General features: G+C 41.4%; 1 protein-coding gene across 3 annotated transcripts in view; it reads left to right on the top strand.

The window, feature by feature from the left end:
* LOC136874172 (uncharacterized) overlaps positions 1-26,441 on the top strand; it is a 423,563-nt gene that overhangs the window by 25,431 nt on the left and 371,691 nt on the right. For 2 of the 3 annotated variants that reach the window (XM_067147766.2, XM_067147776.2), the window contains exon 1: positions 11,354-11,487. The exons of the other annotated variant lie outside the window; for it this stretch is intronic. The gene's annotated coding sequence lies outside the window, so the exon portion shown is untranslated. Of the gene's footprint in view, positions 1-11,353; positions 11,488-26,441 lie in introns of those variants that run through there. 3 annotated transcript variants of the gene reach the window in all.

Raw genomic sequence — 26,441 nt, 5'->3', positions numbered from 1 at the left:
CAATAATGGCAGTTCATTTGGTTCGAACCATATCAATGTGCTCCTAACCACTAAAACGACAAACAGAATTAGTAATTAGGTTTCTGTAGGGTGCGGACTATGAGATAAGCAAGTGAAATTAGTTGTATGCACTGAAGGAACCACAAACAAAACCACCTTCTGAGAGAATACCCATTTACTCGTACCATGGCGCTGCGTGTGTGTGCATGTAATGAAATGGCCAACATTGTGCATGGACAGCACCCTCCCGTGGAAGTCGATGAAACATGGCGTTGAAAGATCTGCGGATCACGCGGATACCATATTAACAGACTCACACACCCAACTTTGGGCAAATGAAGTTAAATGAAACACCCACAGCATAGCATTTTGCGAATAAATTAGTATCCGAGTCAAATAAAGGACTTTTTGAAATACTGAGATAGATTCCTTTCTGCTTTTCGCTTATTAGAACCAACGTGGAGCAACAACTAACATTCTGATGATAACATGATTACACAGAGGCATCAATCAGACTAACATAGGAAGATCTGCATCGACAACGTCCACGGAACCCTTTATCGAGGTGGCATAGAAATATAAGCAGAGGCAACTTTCGGTGCATATAGTTAACTGCAACGACGTAGGCAGCGTATTATTGGAATAAATGACAATTTTACACAAATAAAGAACTTAATGAAATAATAATATGTTTCTAGTAATCCTGAAATGGAGACCTTTCTTTTGACATAGGCGTTAGTCATGTGGTTTTCCCATAATATTGTGTTACATGTTCAAGTATAAAAGTATACTATATTCAGGAGTCCAATATACATTGCGGAGATGCAATCTCAAACGGTGAATCATGCCTAAAGTAAACGAATTGGCTATCTATTAACTGTTTCATAGAAAGTGAGAGAAATCCGCATGAACTGAAAATTATGTGTTCTGCCAGAAATATAGAATACACTGCAATCTGTAAATAACTGGACACCGTGAATGTTTGGTGAGAATTATCCTAGGGGCAGTTCATCCCACTTTGAGTTCTGGAAAGCACAATGCAGTTGTTACAGTTGAAAACACAACACAGTGTCTAGTTACCTCGCACAATACTATCGGCTTATGGAATACCTTTTCCAAAGGAGAATGGTTAAAACTTTTACCACCCGATGGAGCGAAAAATATCTTCCTCTGAATATGAAGATGATCTACATAAGACTGGAGTTCACTATGAGGAGCGAATGAAGAACAAGTCACTATATTCTACAGAACACAATTGGCCACTGTATTTAAAACAAAAGTTAACTTTTTCAGTTTGGTAAAGCATTCAGGATGATCATACGTACACAGCGTCGTGGTTCAATACGCATTTCTCAAGAGTTGTTACCCATCTGGGCCTGGCATATCTAAATAGAAAAAAAAATAGGTAAGTGCCCGGTGGTCACTAAGCAGCTCTCACAAGTGAGCTACTTTGAGGATATTGTTTTCTCCGTGGTCAGTGAACTTTGTGGCCTGCAATGTTTCTGGAATGAGCCAGTTGAAAACTTACTATTTGCAGTGTTGAATGGCAATCGTCTGCGATGTATTGATTCACGACCACTTCTCACTAAGGGTATCTAATTGTTTGTTGGTTTGTTTCTGATTTTCTCTTTACTGTGACATGTCTCTAGTATGGTGATAATCTCTTTGGTGTTTTTACATCATTTGAATTATTCCCAATGGTTTGGACTAGCGTAGCATCTTCTTTACCTGCATCTCTAACAGAATGTCGTAACAGTGTTTGACTGGGAAAGTCTAGAAAATACTATAAAATGTACTCAAAAGAGCCATTTAGAGGTTTGGGACCGACTTATTCAATTTTGATTTACTAGTCCCTGTTCCTACGCATCTCTCGTTCAGTAAATATATATTAAAGATATTTATAATTATTGTGAACATTATTTTCATATTCCTTATTCCGACTCATTGGCTGAATGGTCAGCGTTGAGGTCTTCGGTTCAGAGGGACCCCGGGTTCGATTTCCGGCCGGGTCGGGGATTTTGATGGTGTCTGATTAATTATTCTGACCGGGGGACTGGGAGTTTTTGTTTGTACCAACATTCTCCTCTTCATATTCAGACAACGCACTACACTACCAACCACCACAGGAACACGCAATAGTAATTACATCCCTCCATATAGTGTTGGCATCAAGAAGGACATCCGGCCGTAAAACATGGCCGAATCCACAAGTGCGACACAGTTTGCACCCGCGACCCTACAGATGTGGGAAGAAGAAGATTTTATTATTCCGTGGTTAAGAGTTTGTATGTCGCTCAACCTCAGAGAAATATTCTGGAGAGAACATCCTTAAAATTTTTGAAATAGGTCATCTACTTATGGTTTAATTTCAATAAAATACTCATATATCCTACTCTAGTTACTGGAGATTATCACGGTATCCGAAGATGAAATATAGGAATCAAAACACTTCGTGTATTTAAAAGCACCTTACATCTAAAATTATAGCTTAGGCTTTCACTGTGGACATCTCTATGAGCTCCTAGGAACCCAGTTCAACCACAGCCTACAAACCCGGAGATATTCTACATTCATGTGTCCTACATCTCTTTATAACTCCACGACTGATAAGAGAAAGCATGAATTGGCTACGGAAGAATATACAAAAATTTGACGTACGAGTAAGCAATCTGTAAAGCATATTTCCAACAGTAAGGCACGGCTAAACGTAGAAGAAATGTTATATGGGCCTGGGCCCGGGAACGCTTTATTTCCATGTTAGAACACATTTTCTACAACTCTACATTAAGCATGGAAAACACTCAGTAACAGGAAGTACCAGTGTTGATACGTGTGTCACAGGATAATTCTAACTTCAGCCGCCTATTTGTAGAAAAAATGTCTATTACTCAATTACACTGGAAATTCTTGGCCTTTTATAACAAGCCTGATGTATTCCAGCCTAATTATAAAACGCAGTCACGTGCAAATGACAATGCAAAAAGACTAGCCTATTTGAAATTTCTCTGAAAGCAGTATTTTCGTGATATTTAATATTTTGATGAAATACTAATTTCACTTTTTAACTTCCTGAATCCCCTTTAGTGTTCCTGTAAAACAAAAAAGGTAAAATACTCAGTAAAGTGTAAAGAAAATTTAGAAAACAAAACAACAAAATAAACAGCAAATGACACGTTTCTATTGAAATTAATCCAAAGTATAACTTCAATTATTATTAATTAGAGTTTATTGAACCATTGAACAATAATCACTTGCCCAGGCTGCATTTTGAACACATTTTACAGTTATGAAAAAGAAAATGAATACCACACGATCCGAATCAAGAATAGTACTGTACCTAGGCATAATATTTTAAATGGAATTTTATATTAAGAATAATTGGTGAGTTCAGAAATGATTTTATGAAAGACTACACGCGGTAACTGAAATGACATTTTGAGTTGCACTGGATATATTTTTCAGACAAGCACATCGATTTGTACGGCACTGATTTTTATCAGGTTCACAGCAACACTTTTGAAATCCTTGTACACCGAATGGTGACTGCTTTGATATTGTCTCTTAAAGAAATACGTCGTCCAATATAGTACCTCTGTTCAGTACAGCCGAATACTGTATTTCGTGGCGTGGAAAGTAGTTCTTAATAAAGTAATTCTTTAAGTGGTACGTGCCTATTCGATACACTACATTCCTGAAATCTACGACCTCTCCTACAATATTCCTGTGGAGTGCCACGTGCGGATAAGAAGAGACATAACATTTTAAAACTTGGCTGGGCGTATCGCGATAATTATAAAATGGTTGGAGGGCGTGTTCGCCTTTTTGTATGTTCTATAATTAGGCTCCAGTACATTAGTATTATTATGATAAAGCCAAAAATCTGTATGTTTCCATGATTAATGTACTATATACAGTTGTATATAATGAGTTCTAAGAACGAAATAAAGTGCTTCCGGACCCATGTCCATATAACATATTTTCTTCTTCTAGATGCTAGGAATGTCTCCTGAAAATTTGCATTGCTAGTTCCTGTGCAAGTTTAAACTGAATCTCATTGGATTTAAATATTTTAAGTGGAATTAATATAATGGCTCACCCGGTGAAGACTGCAGCACAACTTACAATGTTAGAGCTGAGGATTTCGAAGGTGCTTTAGTTCATTTTCAATGTTACATCAAAGTACACGAAGTATTGAGAATAAATATCCCTAGGCAGGGGCGTACGCAGAAATTATTTTCTGGGGGTATATTAACTAATAAAATTTGAGAACTTCTGTAAAATAATGTTGCGTGCATATTGTGAAATTAGAAACACTAAATTAAAACTTTCAAAGTAACAATTTTTTAATAATAATAACTCTCCGTCTGAAGTTCTGAACTCGTCACATCACAAATATTTTACTTATTCGTGTCATCCATTGCTCACAAAACCCTTTGCTGTGGGTCTTTCAAGGTCCGGGTTAACTGTACCCTTTCTCCACAGGTCCACACTTCCTCTCACTCAAATCTTTGGCGGTAAAGGTAAAGGTAAAACCTACTCATTTAAAAGCAAAATACTGCTCAGATGTCTTGTAAAACACTTTCCATCTTTTCCTAATGATATATGGGAATTGTCTACGAATTGCGATGTCTTAACAATAGCAGAATACAACACAGAATGAAGGCTAAATGCTAATCAAGCTCACTGTAATATTTATGAATGGAAGCATCAGCGCACTGTTGGAAAATTCGTACTTCAAATGAAAACAATGAAGCACCTAAAATTTTCATTTATATGATTGCCACAACCAATCAAGTTCTAAACTTCAAAATTTCGTGAGGCGGGGGGATTCAGCATTACCAATACCACCCCTCCGCGTACGCCCCTGTCCATAAGCGCCAGATTCTTGATGGTTAATGCGTTACTGCTCCTAATGTTATTTCTGGAACTTGTTTACAGCAAACAGAACAACAGGAATTCACGGCAAGCCTGAACTATTCACTTTGTGTTGCTACAGAAGTTTCTAAACTGAGATGAGGTTAAGGTGAAATATTGAACGTACAATGATGATATTCCTGGGCATAACGATCGCTTAAAACTGGGAGGCTTAGGATTCGAGTCCTTAAGGCAGGGCCTCTGAAAGTATCACGCTTGCAAATCGAGGCACAGAGGTTCTGTGCACCGTGCATCGGTCCCACTCGGCTCCGTTCGGACCAGCATTTTGTCTCGGAGTGACTCGGCTAAGCTCGGCTCAACTCGTCTCGGATGGAGGAGCGCTGCAGAACGAGTGAGGAAGGGGAAGACAGACGGAGCGAGCGAGGCAGGCGTAGGAAATTGAGAGACAGCGCTATTGCTCAAAATCTAAGAGTGGGGGATCTGCACTCTGATCAACCTAGCGAAGTTATCTTTGCCGCGCATAGCACCGGCGCATGCACCCTGAAAGGCCGTGTCTTAAGGTTTCCATTATTCAACCCCACAGTTTTATTTAATGCTGCATTTGTTTATATGACAATAAATAATTGTGTAAATAATAAATGTTCCATGAACGCCCAGGTTTTTGAAATGGAGACGAGTTTTCTTACGTGGAGTCTGGAATAAGATGTGACGTTTTATTTGGACGAAACTTTGCACCGAAGCCTAGTAAGAGAATGATATGAGTTTCAATTATTTTTACTAAATACAGTAGGAGATCGATGAAATAGAGTCCATTTATCTTCCTTCATGTCACATAATTCTACGTACTATGTGGTTTCTCGGGTTAGCTCAACTGATTGTTTGTGACGTAATATAAGATTCAAATAGACAGAAGCCAGATATAACTTGGTAACATATTTCATAATAGTGAGAAAGTAACCGATAATAATAAAAAGAAGAATCAAAAAGCGGAGATCGGGAAGCGTGTGGAAATCCAAAGGATCCAAAATTAGGACATGAAAATAATCAATAACAAAATGAATAACAATTGTATTTTAAATTTAAAAAATACAAACAATAATCAAATTCACCGATAAACTAGCATAGCGATAAAAACTTCAGTCGGTAATCACAAGCAGGGATGGGAAACGGGACCTCGCCGAGCAAATTAGAAAAGGCAGAATATTTAGAAAACTATCACCACATAATGAAAGAGCTTGTAACGCACTGACGGAAAATGTTACACTTAACGTTCTCCAACAGTCAGACATCGTGACGTTTCAATTCCAAAATTAGTTATATGCACTAATTATTGCACTCGCACGAAGCGCACAAAGTTACGAGAATATTTGATGGCTAGAATAGGGGCGAGAAGATTCTTCGCCGTCGAACGGTTTTCAGTACCGTAAGTCAGGCACGCGGGGCATTCCCTATGGAAAACGTGAACTGAACAGGTGGACAAAAGAAAACCTGGGGGTTTCACCTCAGGAAGAGCCCATCGGCAGCTGCTACATCAACACACAGGTAGAATAATCTGCCATGAACTCCTTATATTCTACTGGAACAGACATAATTAACATGTTTCCATACTCACCTCACTGTCTGGTCACCACAACGGCAACAACTAGTAACACCACAACTACCACCATCACCGAAGCCAATCAGCCGCAGTTGCCTACCTCTCGGCGGTAATGTCCAGTTACGCAGCGTCCAATTAGCATGACACATTCATCTCAGTACCACCAGCTCCACAATGCGACACCTCCAAATTCTAATTTCAATTTACGAGATTGACGCCACATTCTACGGCAGCAAAGGAACGAGCTCAACAAGATTAATCGGTACCTCCAGCAGCGACGACAATTGACCCACCGCTACCAATGGACACCTCAGTTCAGAATGTTCCTCCTATAACACCCCCCCGTCCTACCTACACTCCTCGCAAGCTTGCCCTATCAGTCGCTCCAGTTTCCTCCAACCCGCTTCAGCAGGAACAAATTCATTCTTGCTTTCCAGTCCCTCCCCTGTCTTCCAATCACCCTACACCATTTTCTCCACCCTACTAAAATACAACATGCGCCCAGAAGACAAAGCGGACATTGGAAGAACTACAAACGGAGTCATCATAAAGGTCAATGGGGACGCTGCTGCCAATCTTCTCACCACTGCCACAGGTTCTCAACGTCTAGAATCAGCAGCCACCCCCTTCAACCCCTCCCTCCGCCACCTATAAAAACTCCACCTCCCCTCCGCGCTGCAGACTCCTCAGTTGCGTAATTCGTAGCGTAGACCCCTCTATTGCTGATGACACCATACTCTCCGAGCCTAACGCAGAAGGCATCCCAGCAAAAAAGGCATTCCGGATCAAGAACGCAACGGGTCGATCATACACGGTATGGATTCGTCTACCATCACTAGAAAACATCGACTGGGTACTGGTCAGCGGAGTCTCCATTCACCGACACCACCATAAAGTTGAACCATATCGTGCACCACCTCCCCAATCCATCAGGTGTGAGAGGTGCCTCGCCTACAATAATCATCCCACTACTCACTTCACTGCTCAAAGTGAATTATGTGGACATTGCAATCAACGACACGCTACGTCCAGATGTCCCAACTCACACCAACCACCCCAGTGTCACACCTGTCTTCCACTCACCCAGTATAGTCACGCCGTTTCAGAAGCCGCCCTCCACCTCCACAAAATCGACCAGAACTTCTTGCCCTTATTAGAAATATAGACCCGCCCACATAGCCCAAACGTTCGCTTTCCTCATCACCCACAGTTGAAGAACTCATCCGTTTCGTAACTCTCTCATTGCTCAGTATTCACCATTACAACAGATCCTTACTACTCAATCACCTACAAGCCGCAGCAAACCAAACATTAAATCTCCATTTCTCAACCAGCCATTCCGGCTTAAATTCTCATTTCAACTTAACCACTCGCGAAACACGGTTTAAACTCCCACAGCTCTCTCGTCTTGTAAATAAGTTCCATCTTGTACGAATTTATACAACCAACAATGTTGCCACTCATAGTATGTATATAGTAGGTTTGGAAGTGTGTTAAAAAGCAATATGCCGGGCTGAGTGGCTCAGACGGTTGAGGCGCTGGTCTTCTGACCCCAACTTGTCAGGTTAGATCCTGGCTCAGTCCGGTGGTATTTGGAGGTGCTCAAATACGTCAGCCTCGTGTCGGTAGATTTATGGGCACGTAAAAGAACTCCTGCGGGACTAAATTCCGGCACCTCGGCGTCTCCGAAAACCGTAAAAGAGTAGTTAGTGGGACGTAAAGCAAATAACATTATTATTATTATTATTATTATTATTATTATTATTATTATTATTATTATTATTATTATTATTTAATTTTATTGAATTTAATTATTTATTATTTATTATTTGTTACTCTTTATTATTTATTATTATGTATTATTTTATTATTTTATTTTTTATTTATTTTATTTTATTTTATTTTATTATTATTATTTATTATTATTTATTATTTAATTTAATTATTAGATAATAATAATAATAATAATAATAATAATAATAATAATAATAATAATAATAATAATAATAATAATAATAATAATAATAATATGTCCGACTCGTTGGCTGAACGATCAGCGTACTGGCCTTCGGTTCAGAGGGACCCGGGTTCGATTCCCAGCCTGGTCGGGGATTTTAACCTTAATTGGTTAATTCCAATGGCACGGGGGCTGGGTGTATGTGTTGTCTTCATCATCATTTCATCCTCATCACGACGCGCAGGTCGCCTACGTGAGTCAAATAGAAAGACCTGCACCTGGCGAGCCGAACCCGTCCTGGGATATCCCGGCACTAAAAGCCATACTTCATTTAATTATTATTATTATTATTATTATTATTATTATTATTATTATTATTATTATTATTATTATTATTATTATTATTTGAAAACAATATATTGTTACAGAGTAGCCTACTTACAACTTTCGCTGTCTGTTTCCAAATGTGTAAAAACCGGCGTAGGATACAATGGAAAATAACTCAAGATTTTGTTAAAGCTATAGAATTATAATATTTCCAAATCAAGAAGATCTAGCCTTAAAAATGTTTTAGTATATATTATGCAAGCAAGCATTACTTTTCTTCTTCTATATAACAAATAAAAATATAAAGATGTAATAAAGATGTAAAACTCTTAACCAAGAGGTCACGACACCCCGCCCCCCATCCCATCTCCTTCTTCTTCACATCCATTTACTCGCCTCCTTCGTCCAACACATCTCCTCAACCTGCCTATATCTCTTGGCCAGAGGGAGGGCGTAATTCTCTAGGTGGCCCGCCGCACCCCTTCAGGGTAGGGAATGAAAACTTTTGATGTATGTGTGTGGAGGCGAGAAGCGCAGATCCTGAAGGGTTATGGGAAACCAAGTTCCAGCCGGTAATAAAACGTCTTTGCTCACCAAGTGTCTCCAAATGAAAAGTTCTGGATGCAGGATGATAAAAAGTCGTGACCAGCACGCGGCACGGCATGATGTTGAGCCCTCCACACATACCACAGTCAAGACTCGACTGAGGAAAGGACGGAAAGTCTCAGTATATACCGGGGCAATCCAACTAACGCGTATATCATAGCCATCCTAAAAAACATTAGTACCTGCTTCTTTATGGCCTTAGTACAACCACACTATTTATATAATGCTCGCGAATATGGTAAAAATCATTAACGTCAGTGTTATTTCTTCTTCTTCTTCTTTATCTGATTACCCTCCAGAGTCGGTTTTTCCCTCGGACTCAACGAGGGATCCCACAACTGGAGCTTCAGACTCTGGGTCGGGGGATACAACTGGGGAGGACGATCAGAACCTCGCCCGGGTGGCCTCATGTGCTATGCTGAATAGGGGCCTTTCAGGGGGATGGGAAGATTGGAAGGGATAGGGGAAAGAAGCGGCCTGGCCTTAATTTAAGTACCATCCCGGCATTTGCCTGGAGGAGAAGTGGAAAACCACGGAAAACCACTTCCAGGATGGCTGAGGTGGGAATCGAACCCACCTCTACTCAGTTGACCTCCCGAGGCTGAGTGGACCCTATTCCAGCCCTCGTACCACTTTTCAAATTTCGTGGTAAAGCCGGGAATCGAACCCGGGCCTCCAGGAATGGCAGCTAATCACACTAACCACTACACCACATAGGTGGACGTGTTATTTCTATTACTTAAACTATAATGAATGTGTAAAACGATCACAGCTGCGAATAACACTATCTTACGTTTGGACAGAAAGTATCTATAAGGAATGCAATGCGCAAACAACGCACAGAATCTCGCAGTGGCTAAGGTGGCTAAATCGCGTATTATTGCTATTGCGTCATCCAAGCTGTGTGATTGTAGGTTCGATATACAGGCTGGTACACTTCTTTTTCGATTAACGCCGTTTGCAGTGACTGTGATATGGTCGCATATCATCTTGTTCCAAAGAGTGATTTTTTTGGTCCGATGTTACGTAGCCAGGTCGGACTGCGACATGGTGGTCTGTAGGTAGGAAGTAATGTATCCCGCATATTCAGAGTAACAAGTGTTCGTAATGTTGACCACTTTACAGAGTTCATTTAACTTTTTACCATTATGGAGCACGTGGCATACTTATTAGCCTAATTCAACCGTACTTTCTCCATAAATTAGCAGCAATTCAATGTACTCTTCATAGAATACATCGTGAGTAAATTGATACGTGCTGTGATTTGACCTGGTAGATGTGGATTATTATTTGCGTGCGTTAGACTCAGGAGGACTTCGATTCGAATCCCATGCTGTCCGTCCTGAAAATGGTTTTCATCGCTTTCCCATTTTCACCAACAGGCAAATGCCGGGAAGATACCTTAATGAAAGACCAAGGCTGATTTCCTCCCCAATCCTTCACCCATCCATCCTCAGGAGGACGTTAAATCAGAGCGCAACCAGTAGCAAAAATATGCTTTCTTTCTTAATCTGTTTACCCTCCAGAGTTGGCTTTTCCCTCGGATCCCACCTCTACCGTCTCGAGGGCAATCTCCTGGAGCTTCAGACTCTGGGTCGGGGGATACAACTGGGGAGGATGGCCAGTACCTTGTCCAGGCGGCCTCACCTATGCTGAACAGGGGCCTTGCGGGGGGGATGGGATGATTGAACGGGATAGACAAGGAAGAGGGAAGGAAGTGGCCGAGGCCTTAAGTTAGGTACCATCCCGACATTTTCCTGGAAGAGAAGTGGGAAACCACGGAAAATCACTTCCAGGATGGCTGAGGTGGGAATCGAACCACTCTAACCAGTACACCACAGAGGCGGTCCTTATTTGGTGTTCATAAAACTAAATTTTAAGATCTTTAGGTTATACACGTTATTTGGGTTGCCTATCTCCGAAATTCTAAGGGGCTGGTGAACCACCCGGTATAGGGTATTCTGGAGACATACGAAAATGTTCGAGAAAGTCGTTAGTTGACGTATTCGTGACGTAATGATGACGCGGTGAACGAAGAGGCAGACGCATACGGCGGTCAGTAGTATGCCAGAGAGTGGTGCGAGATGTTGGTAGTATGGCGGGGATGCAGAAGTCGACAACAAAGGTAAATGAAGTAGCTTGTAGACTTTTGGTGCAATGTTACAGTGCGAATGTAGCATTATACACTTAAATGGAAATGGATGGTTGTTACTGGTTCATTCGTATTTGAGGAGTGGGAAAGCTCTAATCATCAAATATCTGTTCACGAGAGTGTAATAAGCTATCATCCTTTCCTCCATATCCCAATACCATGCCCCACTATAGCAATTCAGTCCACTGGGGTCAGAATGGTGCGCCCAAAACAATTGCCAGTATAATTAGCTCGATCGAATCAGATGCTTGGATTGGTGCGTGGCGATGAATTGTGAATTTGGAAGAGAAAGTGAGGGTGCTAATCGGATGGTAGACGCTGAGCGAACATTTGTTGTATTTTGAGATTTAGTAGAGAAAAAGAATCGAAAAGGGTAGGTGTAATTTACTTGACTAAGGTCGCTGACATGAACCCCTTATGTTTGACCCCCGAGTTCTCTGATATTCAGAGGTTTTTTTGGAGGTCGGTATACTGTATTTGTATAACTGTTTCTCTTCAAAAAGTTTCTCAAACCCCTCTGTGGTAGTTTATACTGTATGGAAGAAAGAGAATCAATGGTTTTGTCTACAATTGTTGTATCACTATATGACAACACTGTATAGTTGTGAGAATTATTATTTTTCAAGAAACGTGGGATTGCTAGAGTACTAAATCTGAAAGCGTATGAGAAATTAAACAATTATGGATCGGATTCGTCCGCCTCTGTGGTGTAGTGGTTAGTGTGATTAGCTGCCCCCCTCGGAGGCCCGGGTTCGATTCCCGGCTCTGCCACGAAATTTGAAAAGTGGTATGAGGGCTGAAACGGGGTCCACTCAGTCTCGGGAGGTTAACTGAGTAGAGGAAGGTTCGATTCCCACCTCAGCCATCCTCGAAGTGGTTTCCCACTTCTCCAGGCAAATGCCTGGATAGTATCTAACTTAGGGCCACGGCCACTTCCTTACCTCTTCCTTGTCCATCCCTTCCAATCTTCCATCCCCACGCAAGGCCCCTGTTCAGCATAGCAGATGAGACCGCCTGGGTGAGGTACAGGTCATCCTCCCCAGTTGTATCCCCCGACCCAGAGTCTGAGGTTGCAGGACACTGCCCTTGAGACGGTAGAGTTGGGATCCCTCAGTGAGTCCGGGGGGAAAAGCCGACCCTGGAGGGTAAACAAATAAAGAAGAAGAAGGTTCGGATTCCTAACATCAGTGAATTTAATTCTATTATTTGGCATTTTCACGTTATATAGGCCCTAATCTTTAACTGCTGGTTGTGAAGAGTGAGTTCTAACCAAACAAATGAAGTTAGTTACGGATGTCAGTTTTGATAGAACATGTGTTGTGTCCTGAGAGACAGTTACCATACATACTTACCATAACGGTACCTTGTAGTAAGCTCGAGTCGTTCGATACCAAACTACGGAGACTTTAGAATGTTGTTTTGGGTTTGGACGACCTTCAAAGTTCAGGAACAACAGATAAAGTGTGTAAATGACAGTGAGTGATCCTCTTTAATACATACAGTTTGCAGTCCGGCAGGCCTAGTGTGTGTGTGTTTGTGTGCGGGTATGTGTGTGTGTGTGAAAGGATTTTATCATTAATGTTTGATTATCTAAGTAGTCTTGGGTTGGCATTAGAAGAACCTGCGAGCTCTGGGTTTGATTTCTAGATTTTAAAAATGAATCCTTGTTCGAAGTACAGTACCTGAGAATAACTGTATAGCGATCTGGCTATAAATTAGTCCTAGAGAACTGTTATTAAAGGTTGTGTGGCTTATCGTACTGATCACCTGGCAAACAGTTCTTCCCTCACGAAGACAATCGTCGTAGTGTAGAGTAGCAGAGATATGATCTAACAAGTTCTGTTTGTTGTTCTGGATAAATTATATCTTCGTACTTTTCAGGTCATCAGCATCGTCACCGTGTAAAATCAAGGGTACATTTGAACAACGGGGCATTGCACGGAAAGTTATTATTAATATATTGTGTTTCTGATTTCCTTACGGTTAAATGGGGGCGCATGTAATCCAACTAATAGAGTAATTGTCTGTGCATCTCTTTTGTTAATATGTTTTCACACTAGTGCACATCCTATTAATAATATTGGAAAAGCATATTACAAAAAATTAGAGCCATGCATTCCTTGAAATCTATACATGTAATTTAGCAACTTATGCTGATGCTTTTTTGCTAGGGGCTTTACGTCGCACCGACACAGATAGGTCTTATGGCGACGATGGGATAGGAAAGGCCTAGGAATTGGAAGGAAGCGGCCGTGGCCTTAATTAAGGTACAGCCCGAGCATTTGCCTGGTGTGAAAATGGGAAACCACGGAAAACCATTTTCAGGGCTGCCGATAGTGGGATTCGAACCTACTATCTCCCGGATGCAAGCTCACAGCCGCGTGCCTCTACACGCACGGCCAACTCGCCCGGTCATTCAGCTCTTTACTACCAGACGAAGTATGGTGGAAAAGTGATCACAACTCGAAATGCTTGTTCATGAATTTAAAAAATGAAATACTATGAATATTTAACGTTTAAAAACTTGCGTTTCTAATAGTGATTACTCAGATACAAAGTATTTTGTTCGTTCGCTCGCAATAGCTGTGGACTACCGTTCAAATCTGCATGCATTCAATAGTGAACAAAACATCCCAGTTCGCAACGTGAATTAGTTAAATAATTCTCACTGCTGACTGCGTTCGATTTGTCTCTAACAGTATTGCAGTGCATTGTCAATGAAGTTAAGATAATAGGTTTGTTTAATAAACGGCGCTGGTAACAATGACCACGCCGATGAGAAGTGTTTTGTTCGTCCTTTGGTAATGGCTACAGTTTGCTTTATTTTAATTTTTTTTTGCTAGGGGCTTTACGTCGCACCGACACAGATAGGTCTTATGGCGACGATGGGATAGGAAAGGCTTAGGAGTTGGAAGGAAGCGGCCGTGGCCTTAATTAAGGTACAGCCCCAGCATTTGCCTGGTGTGAAAATGGGAAACCACGGAAAACCATTTTCAGGGCTGCCGATAATGGGATTCGAACCTACTATCTCCCGGATGCAAGCTCACAGCCGCGCGCCTCTACACGCACGGCCAACTCGCCCGGTACAGTTTGCTTTTAACATCTGAATATATTCTAACAGTAAATCTAATAAGCCAGTTCACGTTGTGAATTAGTCAAATAAAGTAAAATGTGTTATCTGTACACGTGATTCTCACTCCCGGCAGCGACTGGTTTTTCTTCAGTAAGAGTAGTGTACAGCATAAGAAGTGGGGTTTTCGCTAGATGAGACCGAATGTTTTGAAATGAATCGACAACACTTTGAGAATAGGCGTGTTGCAAATAACTCTCAGCCTAATAGGTATTTTAAGGTTCTGGAAATTTAATGTAAAGCATTTTCTTTGTACTTCAAACAATATTGGGAAATACTGTATTATTTTAACATAACTTCACACTGGCGGTCGTACGTGTTATGTGTGATATTGACAGGAAGAGTGATAGTTTGAGGTGTAGTTCAGTTATTATTTGTCGTGTCAGAAGCAATGAAATTGGCTATATACAAAATACACATGTTACACCATTATATACATACTAAGAACAAAAACGTCCACCTCTGTGTTGTAGTGGTTAGCGTGATTAGCTGTCACCTACGGAGGCCCGGGTTCGATTCCCGGCCCTGCCACGAAATTTGAAAAGTTGTACGAGGGCTGGAACGGGGTTCACTTAGCCTCGGGATATCAACTGAGTAGAGATGGGTTCGATTCCCACCCCAGCCATCCTCGACGTGTTTTTCCATGTTTCCCACTTCTTCACGCAAATGCCGGGATGGTACCCAACTTCAGGCCATGGCCACTTCCTTCCCTCTTCCTTGCCTGTCCCTCGAATCTTCCTATCCGTCCACAAGGCTCCTGTCCAGTATAGCAGGTGAGGCCGCTTGGGCGAGGTACTGGTCCACTTCCCCAGTTGTATCCCTGACCCAAAGTATCGCGCTCCAGGCCACTGCCCTTGAGGTGGTAGAGATTTGATCCCTCGCTGAGACCAAGGGAAAACCGACCCTGGAGGGCAAACAGATTAAGAAAGAATGAAAGAACAAGAAAACATTATGAAAGGAAGAAAAAGGAAATAAATAAATAAATAAATAAATAAATAAATATAGGCCAAGACGGTGGATCTGGACAGTGTAGGTGAATCCGTATCGAGCGTAGCCCTTTGGAGATGATGCTGCTTTGGAATGCTGATTCCTTAGTATGAGGTCTACCTTCAGAGGTGTAATTCAGTTTGTAGTTCAGTGAAAACGGTCTTCTGTGGATATTGCATTATGGCTACTAATTTTGTGTTTGAATTAAATGATGCCTTCAGTGACATATTAAGAAAGGTATTCTCTTCTATATATGCCTATTTTTTCATTTTTCTTTGGTGTAATTTATGTATTACGATTTTTACACAGTCATCCAATAGGTAACCAGGGACCCTTTCTAATCTTCGCTTGGTATCTTACCTTTCTAAGCCTATGTTTACTCTCGGAAATCTGTTTCATTCAGTAGCATCAAGAATCCAGAAGATTTTAAGTTGTCATTCAAAAATACAAGTGAAGGAAGCAAAGGAAGTGACAGGGCAAAATTAATTGTTTGCAGGAAAGTATTATTGTAAAAAATCATTTAATTATGCAAATTATGTATGCTATACTGTAGGTAGAAAGAATATAGAACTAGTGTTATGTGACTCTTGATCCGCTAACTCCGATTTTAATCGTATTTTTACATCAAACACTATAGAGATTTGTAACATTGATTCTAATTATTTTCTTCGAATTTCAAATAATATTGAGGAATATTATTGTGGATTATTTCACTCTGGCCGTTTTGCATGTTTACGTTAGACATTGATAGAAATTGTGAGGCTGTGTGGTTTGGTTCAGGATAAAAGAAGTAATTTTCTGTTACTAAATGTCATTCAAGCAGTTTTGTGTTTCATTCAATTGCTGCCTTCAGTGACAGCTGTAAGGTATTCTCTTCCATACTAGACCTATTTCTGCCGGGCTGAGTGGCTCAGGCGGTTGAGCCACTGGCCTTCTGACCCCAACTTGACAGGTTCGATCCTATGGTGGTATTTGGAGGTGCTCAAATACGTCACCCTCGTGTCGATAGATTTACTGGCACACGTAAAAAAACTCATGCGAGACTAAATTCCGGCACATCGGCGTCACCGAAAACCGTAAAAGTATTTGGTGGGACGTAAAACCAATAGCATTATTATTAGACCTATTTCACCATTTTTCTTTGACTACCATCCAGCGGGCAAGCACGGGCATTCTCTTTATGAAATTTGTAAGCTTGTGTTACGGTAGGTTTCATTCGGTTGTGTCAAGAATTCAGGTGATTTACGAATAGGTATTCATAATACAAGAGAAAAAAAATGCCAAAATGATATACAGCAAACACATAAATCATTGTTTAGAAATAAATATAATTGAAAAATCATTTAACTATGCAAGTTATGTATCGTACATGTAGAAAGAATATAGAAAACATGTTCCGAGACTTTTTGCCCTGTTAACTCTGATTCTAATTGTGTTCCATACTTAAACACTCTTCTTCTTTGCCTATCGCTTTTCCCACATATGTGGGTTCGCGGGTGCGAACTGCGACGCACATGTGGATTTGGCCCCGTTTTATGGCCGGATGCCCTTCCTGACGCCCACCCTGTATGGAGGGTGTCCATAGTTAAACACTATAGAGAATTATTATTGAATCTATTAATTTTCTACGTACTTCTGTTTTAACTCACACCTTCACTCCTTCTGTCAATGAAATTTCATTGTGAGATTATTTCACACTTGTGATTCTCCATGTCATGTATGATTGTATGATATTGACAGAAGGAGCGAAGGTGTGAATTAAAACAGAAATAGCAATGTTCTGTGGCTAATTCTGTTATGTCTGATTCTAATTTTGTTTTATCTTTCAAGCAGATTTTTGTTTCAGTGAGTCGCTGCTTGCAATGTTCCAGAGTAGACATATTCATTAATTTCTCTTTGTTCTAATTCATTTATTAAATTTTCAAAAATGTTTTCAATCGGGAAGCGGCTATTGCCGCTAAAGGTAATTAGTTTTATATAATGGAGGAATCGTCCCTATTCTTATAACAAAACAAAATCATGGCACTTTCAGAACATTAAAAGTTCCGGCTTTTAAGGACAACTATTATCCCGTAGGTATTGGAATGCCACATAGTGTGATTCTCCACATAGGGTTGGTGCCAGGAAGGGTATCTGGCTGTAAAACTAATAAGTTGGAATGAAATGAAATGGCGTATGGCTTTTAGTGCCGGGAGTGTCCGAGGACAAGTTCGGCTCGCCAGATGCAGGTCTTTTGATTTGACTCCCGGAAGGCGACCTGCGCGTCGTGATGAGGATGAAATGATGATGAAGACGACACATACACCCATCCCCAGTGCCAGCGAAATTAACCAATTAAGGTTAAAATTCCCGACCCTGCCGGGTATCGAACCCGGGACCCCTTCTGACCAAAGGCCAGCACGCTAACCATTTAGCCATGGAGCCAGACATAAGTTGGAATAAAGGCCAGAAAGAAGACGACATGGTGAGTGAGGTGAAATTCACATCCATACTTCTTGGTGTTCATGACACGGTCCACAGCTTCTCACATCAGCCAACTTTTCAGTTTATTTCACGAAACTGAGTGAATCTCGCCCTGCATTCAGTCCCGGACTGAAAAATTTATGCGAGTCAGGAATTCGACCCAATGCCTCTAGGTAAGAGTAGCCCGCAACCCTTATACCTCAACCCAGGATCTCCTTAAAATATAGTTCTATGTTTAATTTCTTTTTTTGGCTAATTGCTTTACGTCGCACCGACACAGATAGGTCTTATGGCGAATATGGAATAGGAAAGGCCTAGGAATGGGGAGGAAACGGCCGTGGCCTTAATTAAGGTACAGCCCCAGCATTTGCCTGGAGTGAAAATGGGAAACCAAGGAAAACCATCTTCAGGGCTGCCGACAGTGGGATTCGAACCCACTATCTCCTGGATTCAGGCTCACAGCTGCGCGCTCCTAACCACATGGCCAACTTGCCCGGTAGTTCTATGTTTAAAAAAGGTATTGAAATTTAAATAAGGTGACACTGCAGAATATTTTAAAACTGTAAGAGCCATCTTAGTGAATTAAAATAATGCTAATAATGACTGTTTAAAGTACAGATAAAATTTTAGAATTTTTCGTGACTGTTAATTCTAATTTACAAGCCAGAGAACTTACAGTTTTAAGTGGAGTTCAAGCCATTGGGAGGTGATGGACATTACTTAAATCGATTTTAACTTCACTCTCCACATTCAAACGTGAAACTAGATCCTTACTTGAACCAAAGTGGGAATTTTAAAGCTGACAGTGGCCGCTCTGATCTATCTTCGATGGCATGAAATGGCGTATGACTTTTAGTGCCGGGAGTATCCGAGGACATGTTTGGCTCGTCAGGTGCAGGTCTTTTGATTTGACTCTCGTAGGCGACCTGCGCGTCGTGATGAGGATGAAATAGTGATGAAGACGACACATACACCCAGCCCCCGTGCCAGCGAAATTAACCAATTATGGTCAAAATTCCCGACCCTGCCGGGAATCGAACCCGGGAGCCCTGTGATCAAACGCCAGCACGCTAACCATTTAGCCATGGAGCCGGGCTATCTTCGATTATTACTCAAGAGAAAACTCTGCGGTGGCACCTCTTTTCAAGTCCCGAGACACCTATTTCGATCCTCAGTGGAAGTAATTGTATTTACGCGCCCTGGCATAGACCTCAAAAATACCCTTACATAGAAATGGCTAGACATATGGTCCGTCATCCTAAAATGTATTAAACATAGAAGACATTTCTCTGAAGTTATTTGCAATGGTTTCTCCTTCAGTAGAGTAAGAACAGGCACTATCTAGCCGAGGCGGTAAACGTGTGTTTGGTTGATCTAAAAGGACATTGATTCGATTTCACGTCTGGAATCCAAAGAAAATTGAATCAATATAACCACTTATAGAGAGACACCTGGTCTGAGGTCACTTCAGCGTACACCAAACATAACTTCCATCTTAATTCCTTAGGGGAAAAAGTTTCTAGCTGTGCCTAGAGCTATCACACTCACAGGGAGTTTGAGTTGAAACAGTTGGATTAAAATGAAACATAGTAGGATGATCAATTACAGCATCAGAACAACGTTGCACGTCAGCTATTGCCGCACGTGCTGTACAAGACATAAAAATATACATGTGTATAAATCCGACATTTTCCTCGTTCGTGGAAATAACGGTATCCGGCAAAACAAACCACTCTGAAATTATTGTTCATCAGCTGTCCACCTCTCCCTAGCACCGAAGAATTTATGTATTGTATATAATAGTTTGGCATACTGTAAATTCATTATTGTGTTGATTTCTCAAATTATGTTCCTTACAACAGAGAAGGTGTTTATCGTGTAACATATTTCTTTTCATACGGAGTGGGGCATCAGGATGGGCCGAGTTTGCTTTGGGTAAAAAACAAAACGGAAAGTGGAGCGATTTAATAAGGTGGCACAAAATAACAGAACAATGCTAGCTATCGTTCATAATTTGTGCCATGTTAGATAATTCTTATATCAATGGAAGGGGAAAAACCGGGCGAGTTGGCCGTGTGGTTAGGAGCGCGTGGCTGTGAGCTTGCACAGGGAGATAGTGGGTTCGAATCCCACTGTCGGCAGCTCTGAAAATAGTTTCCGTGTTTTCCCGTTTTCACACCAGGCAAATGCTGGGGCTGCACCGTACCTTAATTAAGGCCATGGTCGCTTCCTTCCAACTCCTAGGCCTTTCCTAGCCCATCGTCGCCACGACGGTGCGACGTAAATCAACTAGCAAAAAGGGGACGAGAGGATTCCCATGAACCATTACCACAAACAAGAATTATGGATGAGTTCTCCAACAGGTGTTAGTCATGTCCGGTCATGGAATATTGAGCCCTTATATCATCGAATATACTGCGTAGAATCCAAAAATAGTGGACCAGGTAGTCTACAGAGACCTCATTATTACCCCATTCCTGCGGGATTTGCGCCGTTTTTGTTGCGCAGAAACTTACCCCTCCAACGAATATGGATGCAGCAAGATGGATTTACAGCCATTCTTCACCACAACCCCATCTCATTTCCCTTCAATTCTTCCTCTATCATTGAACAAATCTCAACTTCCTGATATCTGGCAATTTATTTATTTATTTATTTATTTATTTATTTATTTATTTATTTATTTATTTTTACTTCGTTACAGATTAACGTCACACTATGACAGGTTTCCAGTGACGTTGAAAGAGGGAATGAAGTGACCGTGGCTTTAATTAATGTACAGCACCACCATTCTCATGGTGTTAAAATGGAGGGGGAAACCACGGAAAACTATCTTCAGAACTGTCAGTATTGGGGTTCAAATCCAATATATCCCATATGTAAGCTTATAGCTACACGGCCTGCATGTAGTAGGGCCTACACCCGTTCGTTCGAACTCTAGTCTGCAAGGTTATCCGAGGTGTCGATCTTGATGTTACAAGTTATGAGCCCCTAAAGTAACTCTATAGATTTAGGTCCATAACAATAGTGTATAGCAGACATATTGCCCAGTAGCTCTTGCTTCAGTTCCCGAAAGTTAGGCCGATATGACTAATACGTCATAAGTTAGAAGTTGTGAGCCCCTGAAGCAGTTCTGCAAGAATAAGAATAATATATCTCCATTAGCCCATGGCATAGCGCCTTAGTTTTATAAACCCAATGGATATCTGCCATGAAGATGTTTATTTCTCCACTTACGCTGTTTTGCAGTGACTTCGTCAGAATAGACCATTGGTAGGGTGTCCGATTTATGATTCCTAAACGACGAGTTGGATTGTGGTTGAGATTCCGGTTCCAGGACACTTTCAATTCCTGTTTATCGTATACTGGTTGTGGATGACATTTATCGTAAGATGTAGCCTATGATCGGTGATAAGATCTTTGTCCACCGGGCGAGTTGGCCGTGCGGTTAGAGGCGCGCGTGAGCTTGCATCCGGGAGATAGTGGGTTCGAATTCCAATGTCGACAGCCCTGAAGGTGGTTTTTCGTGGTTTTCCATATCCACACCAGGCAAATGCTGGGGCTGTACCTTAATTAAGGCCACGGCTGCTTCCTCCCAACTTCTAAGCCTTTCCTATCGCATCGTCGCCATAAGACCTATCTGTGTCGGTGCGACGTAAAGCCACTAGAAAAAACACCTTTGTTCAGACATATCCATTGATGAATGACTTCAGCTATGTTGCCATATCACTAGGTGAATTCATCAGGGGCTACGGTAGAGCAGCCATTTATGATGTACTCCATTTTTCTCTGCCCGCATTACGCATTCTACCGGGATCGTCGGGTAGATCATGAGTTTAAGGATATTTTTCTGGTAGTTCTTTGTGGCTGATACTTGTTCTTGCATGACCACCATGAATCTATCTGTTTCACCTAAAATATTACCAACTTGCGGCAATATACGTGATCGTCGAAGTCACTATCTGGCTGGTTGAAAAAGGCTGGATATCTGCCGTGGGGCTGCTCATTTATCCATCTATGCAGTTTTGCAATGATATCGTCAGAATCATTAGAAACTGAGTATAACCATCGTCATCTTGGTCTCCCTCTACTTCTCTTACCCTCCATGACCGAGTTCATTATTCTCCTAGGTAACCTATCCTCCTCCATTAGTCTCACATGACCCCACCACCGAAGACGGTTTCTACGTACAACCTCATCAATCGAATTCATTCCTAATATAGCCTTTATCTTCTCACTCTGAGTACCCTCCTGTCATTGTTCCAACATGTTTGTACCAACGATCATTAATAATAATAATAATAATAATAATAATAATAATAATAATAATAATAATAATAATAATAATAATAGAACATTGGAGGTATGTTTGAAGGAGAACAACACAATCCTAGTAACTACTTTTGATATCTGCTCAATTGTGTTCCTCCAAACGAAAGATTGCACTTTGAAAATAAATTACCGCATGCCGATTCACAACCCCGGACACTACAGAAACAAAAGGCACCCGGAAAGGAGGGCATCACCGAAGATATCTCGGAACTAAGAGAAGATAACCTTACTGGGAGAATCCACGCACTCTTAACAGTAATATCGATGGGAAACCGAAACGATCTCATTGGACTGGAAGACCACGAACCTGCTACGCTGGCGTAGCAGGGGGAGAGGTGATACTCCCACGTGGCGCGTCCCAGGTGGCGGATAGGGGGCTCCTAACCGGCTTGCCGGTGGACTTGAGGGAAATAAAATACCTCTCGCGGATCAAACACACTACGCCCTGCGGGTGGGGGTCGCACATGCAGAATACACCCGCGGTATCCCCTGCCTGTCGTAAGAGGCGACGAAGGGATGATTGAACTAGAACCATGAAACTACTTTTGATTCGTACCATCACGCGGGGAACACCATAGGTTGCCTGTACTTGCGAGTAGTACCACTATATTAGGTACGAAATAGGTTTGTGATTAGTAGCAGTATAGAGCCTGGCCTGGGGGTTTTCCAGCACCCGTGCGTTGTACCCATATGAGCAACACCGCGGGTCTGGGCGTTGCCTGTGACTCGTTACACTATATGAGCGACACCGTGGGTCTGCGTTGCCTATGATTAGTACCCACTATGTGAGGAACACCACTGGGCCCGTGGGACCGGCACCCGTGACTAGTACACCTAGGTGAGGAAACTCATCGGTTTGCGTTGGCTATGAGTGGCGCCATTGTGTGAGAAACAAAATAGGTCTGCGTTACCTGTACGAAGTACAATACTTGTGAGTAGTATCATCTTGTGTGGAACACCGTGAGTCTTCGCTACTTTTGATTAGTACCGCAACATGATAACTACCATGGTTCTACTTTACTCGCGACATGTACCATTCTGTGGGGCCTTAGACGTGCATTTTGCACCCCTGTAGACATCAAGCATCATTGTGCTTTATGAGTGGTTCCTTGGTCAGTAATCCTATTATTTGCGGTCTTTTTTTTTGAGTCTGATCCACTGTTTTTGTTTTTGTTTTTCGTGTTATTTTTTGTTGGGTTCATGTCCATCCCTTCATTCTTCATGACTTTTTATTTTATTTTGGTCAGTGGATGAAATAGAAATTTTTGTTATTTCATTTCGTACCATTAGGCGCCGATGACCTCCATGTTAGGCCCCTTTAAACAACAAGTATCATCATCATCATGGACTGGAAGTGTGGTTTGATACACCCGCTACGTAAGAAAAGTGACAAAGTGGATCCGAACAGCTACACAGTCCTATCCCTACTACCAGTTAATTATAAAATTCACTCCAACCTGAACTGATTAGAATAAGAGCCTATAGGACCGACGAGTACCAGGCTGAATAGCGGAAGAACGCTGGAAGAGCCCAGCGTTGACAGGAAGACCGGAGAAATGATCCGTCATACCCCTCGCGACGACAACTAAAGTGAAATTCCTTGGAAATCTCTGAGCCTTTGGAAGCACATACCCGCGTCCGACAAAGAGACGGCCTCTCACACTTCGTGTTTAAATTATTACAGGAATAGTTATCACAGAATGGGAAAATGACAGGTTCATTTATATTCTAAGCACCGAACTCGATAGCTGCAGTCGCTTTAGTGCGGCCAGTATCGAGTATTCGGGAGATAGTGGGTTCGAACCCCACTGTCGGCAGCCCTGAAGATGGTTTTCCATGGTTTCCCATTTTCACACCAGGAAAATGCTGGGGCAGTACCTCGATTAAGGCCACGACCGCTTCCTTCTCACTCCTAGCCCTTTCCTGTCCTATCGTCGCCATAAGACCTATCTATGTTGGTGTGATGTAAAACAACCTGTAAAAAAATATTCTAAACAAGAGTTACTTGAAATACGATGGACGTACCCAAAGAAAGGATAGCAGCAGATTCACCAACATATTTAATATAATGAACTCACATAATACCCAGATAAACCGAGTAGAAGAAACAGAGAAGGACCTACATGAAATGAACAGGATAGAAGACATCGTAAGAAATCGTAGCGCCTTTAAAACATTGGTATCCAAGCGCAAATTTACTGATAAATCTGAAAAGAAAATTGATAAGAGGATTCATGAAGAGATTTTTGGAAAGATAAGGAGACGAAAGCTGTCATGCAAACAAATTCCAACGCGCTCTTTTAATGGGCAAAACAAATACTACTACTAGCACTATTACTACAACTACTTCTACTACCTGTTTAACGTCCCTGATGCAGGTGTTCTTTGAGAAAAAGACAAGAGTTATCGAATTGAAATACCGACTACAGTCGAGAGTGTACCCGCTATTTTGGAAGGATTAGAACAAAGACTGACCGGCTGTGCCACTGAGATCGGCATGTAATTCTACATCTACACCCACTTAATTTAACTTCATCCATGAATTGGTGAAGTACAGTCGAAATCTGTAATAACGAGTCCGAAAGGACCGCCAATCAACGGTTGTTATAGCCGATAACAAGCAGCTTTTGTTTTGCGTTTTTGCTAAAAATGTCATATCTGTAAGTTTTAGTCTGCACACTTACATGGTTAATTAACAAAATTAAATTAAAACTTCAAAAGACGTCACTAAAATAAGTATTATATTTACAGTACATTATTTGTGGAGTGGGACTGAGAGGGATTTCATTGGATTGCGCTTGAAGACTAGTTCCACTGATCGGCACATTATTTGTTCTTTGTTGCTTAAAACATCTGAGTAAAGATTCTTCAATATATTTGTGCTCAGATATTCTGGCCCGATTGACTCTTTAAAAAAAATCTTCGAAAAGAGAGCGTATTTTCTCTCTGTCCTTCCAAACTGTAGAAATCGTCCAGTGCAATATACACAAATCCTTCGCTACGCTGTACGTTTGTTTCTCAATATTGTAATCGCCATTTTATGAGTGACATTCTTCGGTAATAAACATTTCCCTTTTCTTTTCAATCATCTTCACAGGGATGCCTGCCTTGACTATTTAACAGACTGTTTTGAAATCTGCGATAATAAGCGTTACATTGTTGTGAGCAATCCTCAAATACGCAACAAACAAAAATCAACATTGGACGTTATAGGCGATACATTTGATAAAAATACGTCGTTTTATGAGATAAAGCGATGTCGCACTAAGCGATTTTTTAAAATACAGTGTTTGTATAGGATTTAGACGGAATCGTTAGATTTCGCTGTTATATCCAATACGTCGTTAAAAGCGATGCCGCAATAAACGGTTTTTCGACTGCTTTTAATTAAAATCTAAAGTTGGCCACCTAATAAACTAATATTTTTTTTAGAGTTTTAAAAGACTGTTCTACTTATGTTCTAACCTCGTCACGTATGACGAAGTGGCTACGTACCCTGCCTTACAAAAAAGTTAAGCATATAGAAGGAGTTGTCCAATATTATCCCATTTCGCTATGTATGTATGTATGTTCAGTCCGTCAGCGCTTCCGCTGGTGGGATCCTCAACAGCTCTGCCATCAGCTGTCATAGATGCCTTAGGCATCACTGATGAGGAGTGAGGTAGTTTCCCGTTGCTTTCCTCATTCGCTATGCATGCATACCATTGATGTGTGAGTAAACGATTAAATTTATAAGGATCTGTAATGTGTAGAACGCCCACCAGAGTGCATTCGTGATGGCACCCTCCCGTTGTCAAGTTGTTATCAGTCAACTGTTATTAGTCAGACAGTTAAGCAAGACGTGCAGAGGGCACTAAGTACAGTACGAAGCACCCTTGATGCCTGGCAGACGCGTTAGATAGCCTATCCACCAACTGACAGCATTTGGCAGAGGCCGAAATGTGGGACTGCATGAGGCTGGATGATCGTATCCTGCTTAACAATTTTTGGCAGGCAGTGTTTTTATATTAGTACG

The sequence above is a fragment of the Anabrus simplex genome, chromosome 1, assembly GCF_040414725.1.
Source record: "Anabrus simplex isolate iqAnaSimp1 chromosome 1, ASM4041472v1, whole genome shotgun sequence".
In the NCBI taxonomy this organism is placed as follows: Eukaryota; Metazoa; Arthropoda; class Insecta; order Orthoptera; family Tettigoniidae; genus Anabrus; species Anabrus simplex.
The sequence above is the reverse complement of the archived record's forward strand: the minus strand, read 5'-3'. Positions and strand labels throughout refer to the sequence as shown.